A 10,639-nucleotide genomic window follows, 5' to 3' on the forward strand; every position below is an offset into this window, starting at 1 on the left:
TAGGCCAGAGTCAACCGTGGTGGTGCCAGATGGAAAACTGAGGCCCAAAGAGGCTGCGCCCTTCACCCCGGCTGCACAGAAAACAGGACAGAGATGAGCTAGGTAAGCCTGCCACTTGCATGCTTTTCCTTACTAAACAAGTTTATTAAGATAAAATGCACAAAATTCACAGTTCACCTTGCAAGGTGGACCATCCCATCACTTTTGGCCTTTGCATGGATAATTAGGACCATTCCCAGGATGAATACTCACAATACTCACCAAAGCTGGCATCTCCGTTCTAGCCCAGGATTTCTCCCCAATCTCCCAGTTCCTAGCAGCTTTGAAGCTCGCTGCTGCCTCAGTGGATCCACTCTTCTCTTACTTTATTTATTTATTTACTTACTTACTTACTTATTGAGTGTGTATGTGCACGCATGCACAAGTGCATATATATAGAGAGAGATTAAAGGACAACTTGTGTGGGTTGGGTCTCTCCTACCCCGTGGAACTGGGACTCGAACTCAGGTTGTCAGTGTTGGCAGCAGGCTCCTTTACTCAGAGAGCTGTGCTGATGGCCCTGAGTTCTTACGAGAGGAATAAAAGGATCAGCAGTACTTTGTGCCAGCCTCCCTCCTCTCGGAGCAATGCAGTAGCGTGTGACAGTGCTTCTTCCTTGTCATGGCGGAGTAATATTCCACTGTATGGCTATCCCATGTTCTTTTCATCCATGCTCCATTTTCTTCTTAACTCCCGTGGAGTAACAGCTTGCTATCTGCAGGCCTGACATGTTGGCAGACTACACAGCCCACAAAGTAAATGAGACTCTTTCATTTTAGAGTCAGGGAGACAGAATTATGTGGAAGATACATGCTAGGTCTACTCCTAAAGGTCTCCCACTGGTGGCCTAGATGCCAAGATGGAAGTTACCATATGTGATTGGGCCTGAGAAGAATTTTACAGTAGTCTGGAGGGCTTTGTGGCTTTTGCTCCTGTGTGTGTATGACTACACAGACACCAGAGGTTGATGTCTTGTGTCTTGCTTAACAATGCTCCACTATTATTATTTTTTTTTTTTGGCCATGCTAATGCTTCTTTCCATAAGACTTCTTATTGATTCTTCAGGAATTTCACATCACGCACCCTAATCTCATTGATCTCCCTACCTTTTCGTATGTGCCCTCTGCTCTGCAACTTCCCCTGCCTAGAAGGAAAGTAAGGTAGAAAACAATCTTGTCAAGGAAGCTGTGGTGTGTCACGGTGTGTCCCACAGTGTACCCTTTTGTCCTCACGTCCTTATTTGCAAATGTTCATTACAATGAGTCATTGGTCTGGTCTGAGGCCGCTGGCATCTGCTACATCATCAACACTGGATCTTCGCTGGGATTCCGCTCGCTATCCTGTTGCAGCTCTGAGATCCTGCAGCTGTGGATCTGTAGGACCAGACCCTTCACATGCCCCAGCAGTTCATAGATGGAGTAGGTATTGGGGTGGGCAACTCAAAGTCCTGGATCTGGGCCTGGTACTGGCTGAGTTGGTCAGCCCGCCAGCTCTGCTGCACTCACACTGCCGGGCTCTGAGCTCTCCAGCATAGCCCTGGCTAGCTCACCCCGCGCTGAATCTGACAAGGGGCAGGGCCAGCTCTGCTGATGTCATGCCTTCCCGGTCAGCTCACCCATGCCTTCACCATCAGGGCCAGCTCTGCTGATGTCATGCCCTCCCGGTCAGCTCACCTGCGCCTTCACCAGCAGGGCCAGCTCTACTGTGCTGCCCCAGGCAGAGTGCAGGGCCACTCTCCTGAGTTGGCAGCCAGTGAGGGGTAGGACCAGCTCTATGCAGCTGATACCCCTGGGACATCAACATGGTCCCAGGTGGCAGTCCAGACCAAAACATCCACATGGCTTTTGGTGGTAATATGGGCCGTGGACATCGACACAGACCCCTGGACCCCATGGACTGCATATCCATGGACCCAGACATGGCCCTCAGTGGCAGCACAGGCTGGAACTTCACCGTGGCCTCAGGTGGCATCACAGGCTGTTCACCTCAGGCTGTTCCTCAACGCCCACGTGTCTATAGTTCTGCCTCTCTTCATAGCGCTCAAGCTGTTGCACTACTCTCTTTCCCATCTCTCCATTACAAACTTGCATATCATAGTGGCAGGCCACATGGTGGGCGGGGTCTCTGGGTGTCTTCAAATGTTTGTCCATCCCAAAGATTCCAAAGAAAATAAGTCTTTGGCCAAAGCTAAACACAGCACAGTAAAACTGCAATTCAACATAGACATCCAGTCTCTTGGCTGAACCACCACCACAGCTAACTCGAGAGATGAGCAGGTAGTCCGATGATGAGAAGTCAATACAGCAGGACATGTCCAGTCAGCTGTGGGTCTCCACTCTGCAGGAGCTGCTCTTCTTCCCGGGCTAGGATGCAGCTCTGGGAGTCAGAGGGCGTCACACAGTGGTCAGTTTTCTCAAAGGAAAAAGGCACGGGCCCATTGGCACTTGTGTTTGTTACTGGCTCTATTGGTGGTATTTCACTATTTCCCAAAGACCAAGAACAGCAGACACCTTCACGCCTCCAGAGTGTCTCTTTAATAGCACACAAACCACTCAGTTTCTCTTCTCTTCCTTCTCTCCACCTCCTACTGGCTCACTTCCTGTCTCACCTGGGCCCTGCAGGGGAGGGGAGAGCATCCTGGGCATGGATCAAGGTTTTCTCTTCCCACCAGTATTTTTTTTTTTTTTTTCTGAGACAGGGTCTCCCACTAAACCTGAAGTTCATAGAAAGCCCAGGGATCCTCCTGTCTGCCTTCCCCACATTAGCATCACATATGTACGCTACTGTGCATGGCTTTTTACTGTGCACGGGGATCTGAAGCAGGAGGCCATCGAGGAACACTGCTTACTGTCTTACTCCTCACAGCTTGCTCAGCCTGCTTTCTTAAACAACCAAGGACCATCTGTCCAGGCATGGCACCACCACCCCTGGGCTGGGCCCTCCCACATCAATCATTAACCAGGAAACTAGCCCACAGTCTTGCCTACAGGAGTCTGATGAAGGCATATTCTCAACTGTTGGATCTGTCGCCCTAGACAACTCTAGCTTGGGTCAAGGTGACCAAAAATCTAAGTCAGGATTTGGTCCTCTCACACTTTCCTTAAGATAGCCTGTCTTTGTTACAAGAATGTCCGCATTGGTGTTTATGACTTGAGAGAGGACTGGATGGCATCTCTACCTCACTCCACTCTGTGTGCATGTGTGTGTGTGCAAGCACGTGTGTGTGTGAACACTTCTGCAGCTACACTCACCTGTGTGTGCAGACACTGACCACAGTTTCAAATGCCCTCTTCTTGATCTCCACCTTGTTGACTGAGACAGGACCTCCTCCTGAGACTGGGCTGACAGATTAGCCACTGAGCCCTTAAGGTGAGCTGGTCTCTGCCCCAGAATAGGAAATAAGGACGGGTGCCACATGCCAGGCTTTTTGTCGTGTAATGTTCAGGGTGTTGCTGTCTTAGACCTCGGCTACGTGCTGAGCAAGGTGAATCGCCCAGCAGTCTTCTGCTTGGGAGAGTTGCTTCAACCCCAACACAGTCAGTGGATGCTGTGGAAGCCCTCATGCTGGCTGCGATCAGTTAGCTCCCCAGGTGCTATGTGGGTCTGCCTGCAGACGTAGGGTGCCTCCGTGTGGCAAGACTGAGTGATGTTTTTATGGCACATGAGGCTGCTTTCTGGCAGAATTTGGTTCAGGCTTCCCTAGAGCCAAGCCTCTGGTCACATAGCGCTCCCTCCTCCCAGCTCAGTTGCTGAATCTGACATCAGACAGCAGGCTGCAGGATGTGCCCAGCCCCTTGTACCCCCAGCCCCCAAACCCCAGCCCCCAGCCCGGAGAGAACATATCACGGTGCCAGACTCCAGAGGGCTCCTGCTACTGCTCAAGGACCCTGCTTAGAAAAACAAGGGCGGGGCTGCATCAGCACTTCATTTGGTAGAGTGCTTGCTATCGCAAGCATTAGGGGACGAATTCAGCCGGTAGCACAATGTAAAAAGACACACGCACACACAGAGAGACACAGAGAGAGAGAAAGAAAACCTAAACTGCAAAGGGTCCAAAATGGGCAAGATTGTCTTGGCCTGAGCTGGGTGTGGTGGCACAAGCAGTTAATTACAGCATTTGGATGTGGAGGCAGGAGGCTCTCTGTGAGCTCGAGGCAGCCTGGTCTACATAGAGAGTTCCAGGAGAGCTAAGGCTATATACATAGTGAAGCCCTGTCCCAAACAAATGAAAAGGTGCCTTAGCCTGGGAGAAAGGTGACGCTTGATGCCACCACCCTCTGTACAAGGCATGTGACGCTCAACACAGGAAGAAGCCCACACAGTGTATTTGGAACCTTGGCTAATCTTTGTCACCCCTTGTCTCCTCCCTGACTTCCACAAGCTGGATCTCCACAGTAGGGATGGGGAGGGAGGTCAGAGATGCTGAGTCACCCTAGGAGGGCCCTTTCTCCCCTTCTGCTCTCCAAGTCCAGGACTCCGCCTCTGTAAATGGAAGGTGGGATTGATTCCAGCTGGTGTCTGCAGGTCAGCGAGCCCAGACACCCAGGGTTCTCTTACTGCCTCGGGCTGGTGTGCCGCCTGCTGGCCAGACGCTGTCTGGCGCTATCTGACGCCCCTGCAGACTATTTTGGGAAGGGCAGCTTGGCTTTAGGGATTTAGAAGTGGACTCTGGGCTGCAGCCAACTTGGGCTTCCTAAGAGGGGGCCTTTAGAATGCTGTAGAGCTGCTCAAAGCCAGCCCGATGCTTGATATCTATAATATACATAGCTTTTGTGGTTTTAAAAAAATACTTGTCTCTTTTTATGTGCATGCCTGTTTGCCTGCATGTATGTACATGGTCCATGTGTGTTCCTCCTGTCTAAAAGGATCAGAAGATGTCAGAGCCCCTAAAACTGGAGTTACGCAGGGTTCTGAGCTGTCTTGTGGGTGCTAGAAATGAAACTCCGGACCTCAAGAGCAGCAAGTGCTCTTAACTGTTGAGTCATCCAGCCCCCTTGTTCATTCCTTTGTTTGTTTGTTTTTTGAGACAATGTCTCACTTTGAAGTCATGGATGGCCTGGAACTCAACATGTAGACTAATTTGGCCTTGAACTCACAGAGATTACTTTTCTTTTGATTCCTGAGTGTTGGGAGTAAGACCTTTGTCACCATGCCTGGCCTTTTATTATTATTATTATTATTATTATTATTATTATTATTATACAGATTCTCTGTAGTTAAGGCTGGCTGTGAACTCTCAGCTACTATCTTTTCTCAGCCTCCTGAGTGTTGGGATTACAGGTGTGAGCCACCATGCCCAGAATGCTTCTGTGTGCCCTATGTCACCCCACCTCCACTCCTGGCCTGTGTGCAAGTGTGCAGATAAGAGAACAAAGGACAATTTGGTTCTCTTTGCCAATGCGTAGATCTGGGGCTCAAACTCAGGTCCTCAGGCTTGGCTGCAAGCATCCTCATCCACTGAGCCATCTTTATTCCCTCCCCCCCCCCCCCCCCCCCGCTCCTTTCCTTTTTCTTTTTGATAGAAGTTTAAACCTTCTGCTGGGGGGGGGCGCTGGAGAGGTGGCTCAGTGGTTAAGAGCACTATCTGCTCCTCCAAAGGACCTGGGTTCAATTCCCAGCACCCACATGGCAGCTCACAACTGTCTGTACCACCAATTCCAAGGGATCTGACACCTTCACACTAATGCACATAAAATAAAATTAAATAAATTACTTTAAAACGAAAACCTTCTGCTGGGGCAGTTCCATCTCAAGTGCCCAACTCAGAAAATCCTCACAAAAAATCTCCTGAGATTCTCCAGTGCAGCAGGAAACCCCTCAGTACTCCCTGTTCCCGTCCTTCTCCACAGCCAGGATTTCCAGACTCTAACATTCTTTGCCCTCTTCTCCCAGAGGTCACTAAGGATGGCCCAAAGAGATTGTCAGCAACACCTACCGAAACTCCTCCTGGACAGAATGGGCCACATCACTGACCCCAGCAGGGAGCCGAGGCAGGAAGATCGAGTCACAGGTTCTTAGCTCCTAATGACACCACCCCGTCTCTGCCTATGTCTGCATGTGGTTTCTCCCTGAGCTTCTTATTGACATCTTTTTTCTTTCAGGTATCCCTCTCCTTCAGAGGTCCACAGACCCCAGTGGAGAGCTTGATCCAGCATCTTCTATTTCTATTTGATCCTGTTAGCAAGACCAAATTTCCAAATAAGGTCTTACACTGTGTCAGAGGAACTCCCCTTCAGTTCTTTCTGGCACTCATGGGATCCCTTCCAGGGGAACATCCTGGAAGGATGAGGAGGAAAGAAGAGCTTCTCTGCCAGTCCAGAGTCTTCCTCAAGGGGACGTTCGGCTGCCCTGAAAGTGGCCAGCTCCATGCCAGGCATGGCCTCACCTGCACCTCCTGGAAACCAAGCCTGCCTGCTACCCAAAGAAAGGCACGGAGAGAGACAGGCCTACAGGCTCCGGGTCCAACCTCTGTGGTTGACAGAGGAATAAGTGGAGACTCAAAAGGGACCAAGACTCCTGAGGTCACATGGATGACTTAGGACCAGAGCTAGACCTGCAACTGAAACTCTTGAGCCAGTCAGTCGGTGTCCCCACAGTTCTCCAGGAGTGGGAGGGGGTGGCCTAGCCAACCCTCCATCCTTGTGCACATTATGCTCTTCACACACGCACACACGCACATTCAGCTCCACGTCCTAACTACACCACCTCAGGCAACCTCCCTACCACTTAAGCCTACCACTTACTGCTTAGGGACGAGGAAATGCAGGCAACTGCTCTGCTCTCCCACTGTGTTAATTTCCTAAAGCTGCATTAATAATTGACCACAAGCTCAGGGCTGTACCATTCACAAATCCTTTTATGTTCTTGAGCAGTAGAAACCCACATTGATTTTCTTGTGGCTGAAAGCCTCTGGGAGGCTCGTCCAGCTTCCCAAGGCTGCTGTCTCTCTTGGCTCACAGCCCCTTCATTAGGTATCTTCTGTAACTCTGGCAACCTGCACCCCCTTGCCAATTCTTGCCTTTTAGGGGTATCCTTGTGACTATAGTGGACCCACCTGGCTCCTTATCTGCAAAGGTTTTTTTGTTTTGTTTTGTCTTGTTTTTTGACACACATCGAACACTGGCAGGTAACAGGATTCAGGACATGGAAGTTCTCAGGAGCCATTATTCATATCTGATTTTATGTAATTTTGGGTTTAAAATTTTAAAACAATTTACTTATTTTTTTGTGTGTGTCTTAAACACATTAGTGATTAACTCTGAGTGACCATAATGCATTAGGATCAAATTAAGGAAAGAAATCAAAGCCCTTTCTGTTGGGGTCATCCAATCAAGAGCAAGTTCAGATAGAAGTCTCTGCTTCGTGCCCCCTGTGTCTTCCGTCCTCTTGTCTGTCTGTTGGGTGAGTCTGAATCTGTGCCTGCCTGAAGGTGGTCATGTGAGGCACCCCTGTGTGTCTGTCTGTCTGACTCTCCGTCCCTCACAAAGTCTTTGCTCTGTTCTTACTGCACAGCACAGAAAGCATCACACGGGGAAGGAGTGACAGACACTTCACAGAAATCTTTAACAGCTTCCAAGGGATTAAGTCACTGACCACAACTGACCCAGATGACAGACAGTATTGCAGGCATGTTGTTTACCAGGCAAGATCTGTATGTCGTGTTTAATACTTACGAGAGATGTTTGTTTTATAAGGTTACTTTCAACCTCCATTTTTGCTCCTTATTATTATTATATTATTATTAGAATTATTATTGTAATTATCTTATCATTAGAACATGCATGCATTACTCTGGCTTCAGGGCTTGGAAGAGCACATAATTTGAGATTACAGCTTTGCATTAGTTTAGGTTAGTTACATGGGAAAGCCAAGGCAAGTAACATTGGTCATTATATTGTACTCTTTTCTTATAATTTTTATTTTTTATATTAATCACAGGTTATTTACTTTGTATCCCATCTGTAACCCCCTCCATCATTTCCTCCCAGTCCCACCTTCCCTCCCTCATCTCCTCCCTGTCCCTTTTCAAGTCCACTGATAGGGAAGGTCCTCCTCCCCTTCCATCTGACCCTAGCTTATCAGGTATCTTTAGGACTGGCTATAAAGTCCTCCTCTGTGACCTAGCAAGGCTGCTCATCCCTAGGGGGTGAGGGGGGAAGAGAGGTCAAAGAGCCAGCCATTGAGTTCATGTCAGAAATAGTCCCTGTTCCCCTTACTAGAGTACCCACTTAGATACTACCATGGGCTACATCTGAGCAGGGGTTCTAGGTTATATCCATACGTGGTCCTTGGCTAGAGAAACAGTCTCATACAAGACCCCTGTGCCCTGATATATTTGGTCCTTGTGGAGTTCCTGTCCTCTCCAGGTCATACTAACTCCCCCTTCTTTCATATGATTCCCTGCACTCTGCCAGAGGTTTGGTTATGAGTCTCAGCATCTGCTTTGATACACTGCTAGGTAGAGTCTTTCAGAGGCCTTCTGTGGTAGGCTCTTGTCCCGCTTCTTGTTTTCTCCTACTTCCAATGTTGATCCCCTTTGTCTTTCTCAGTGAGGATTGATCATCTTACCCCAGGTCCTCTTTCTTATTTATCATCTTTAGGTGTACAGATTGTAGTATGTTTATCCTATCTTATAGGTCTAGTATCCACTTATAAGTGAGTATATACCGTGTGTGTCTTTCTGCTCCTGGGATACCTCACTTAGGATGATCTTTTCTAGGTCCCACCATTTGCCTGCAAATTTCATGATTTCCTTGTTTTTAATTGCTGAGTAGTATTCCATTGTGTAAAAGTACCACAATTTCTGTATCCATTCCTCCGTTGATGGACATCTGGGTTGTTTCCAGGTTCTGCCTATTACTAATAGAGCTGCTACAAACATGGCTGAGCAAATGTCCTTGTTGTGTACTTGAGCATCTTTTGGATATATGCCTAGTAGTATATTGTTCTCTTGAATGCAGGTTAAGCAAACAGGCTGAGCACACAGTCAGACAGCAGTTTTAGGTCTTAAGTGGCCTTTAGGTGTGTGCCACCACACTGGGTGTGTACCAGGTCCTTGATGACCACTGCTGCTCAGAATGAAAGGGAAGAAGATGTAGTCAAGCCCTCTCAGGGGAGCGTGCTCTCCCCACAGCACCTCTTATCCCTGCCAAGCTGTGGGCTTCTTGACAGTAACAAAATTAAGGGTTCGGTCTGTGTCAGGTCCTTAAATACCCTGTGGTTTGGGGCACACACCAGCCCGCTGTTATTACAGACATACAATCTCAGAGTCCATAAAGTCCTGCCATCTGCCAGCCATAAGCTAGATGTACAGAGAATCTGCCCGGGTGTCTCAGTCTAAGCCTGAAGGCCTGAGACCCAGGGGTGTGCACTGCAGCTGCTGTGGAGGACCTTTTGTTTCTTTTCTTTCTGTATTTGAGATAGGATCTCTCTATTACAGTCCTGGCTGACCTGATACTTGCTATATAGACCAAGCTGGCTCAAACTCAGAGATCCGCTTGCTTCTGCCTCCCGTGCTGGGATTTAAAGGCATGTGCTACCATATTCAGCTTATTACTACAGTGTGTGTGTGTGTGTGAAAGAGAGAGAGAGAGATAGAGAGAAAAAGAGAGAGAGAGAGATATGGTACACATGGAGGTCAGAGACAACTTGCAGGCAGGAGTCAATTCTCGCCTTCTACCATGTGTGCCAGAGATCAAACTCAAGTTGTCAGCCTTGGTGGCAAGCACGTTCCCCTGCTGCCCCATCTTGCTGGCCCTAGGGCTCTTGTTTAAGTCCTGGACTCCACAGGCCCACAGGTCCAGAGCGCTTATGTCCAATGACAGAGAAAGAGAGTCTAGCCAGAAGCAAGAGCAAACTTGTACTACCTCACTCGGGGAAGAGTGGCTCTCTGTCCTCAGAGCTCTGACTCAGGTTTTAATCTCCTCTGCGGGCACCCTCACACCAGCAGCAGAGACCATTGTTCTACCAGTTATCAGGGCATTACTAGCTGCGTTGGGCTGACATGCTCAAATGAACTACCACAGGCACTATGAAGCTGGTCTGGTCAGGTTCTCTGAAGAACCTGAGGCCCACACAGGCAAAGTGATTCCACCATGGCCACACAGCCTGCTCCCAGTCTCTTATGCCCATGTTCATGGCTGCTGAAGGAATATCCGTGTGACAGGATGCAAGGAAGGAGGGTCTAAGCCATGCTGTGCCCATGGTCATCTAGCTGGGAGGCCCTGGCGCAGGGTCCTCTACATTCACTATACTTGGCAACACTAAACTTTCTCACGCTCTGCGCAAGGCTGCCTGTACCACCCACAGCCCCCTGTCCCAAACAGCCTCCCTCTACCAGCTGAGTCGTATCCATCACCACAGCCCAGGAACCTGCAGATGGCGGCCCAGCTGCAGCCGTGAGGTCCAGAGGTCGTGGACATCCTTAAAGCCAGAAATGGCTGACTTAATTTTTCTTTTGAGCCAGGGCCTCAGGTATTCTAGGCTGGTGTTAAACTCATAGCTGAGGATGACCTTGAATTTCCTGCCTCTACCTCCTGATTGTGGGATTGCAATAAGTGATTTATGGGGTGCTGAGGACTGAGCCCAGGGCTTTATACAT

Source organism: Meriones unguiculatus, chromosome 11, assembly GCF_030254825.1.
Source record: "Meriones unguiculatus strain TT.TT164.6M chromosome 11, Bangor_MerUng_6.1, whole genome shotgun sequence".
Classification (NCBI taxonomy): domain Eukaryota; kingdom Metazoa; phylum Chordata; class Mammalia; order Rodentia; family Muridae; genus Meriones; species Meriones unguiculatus.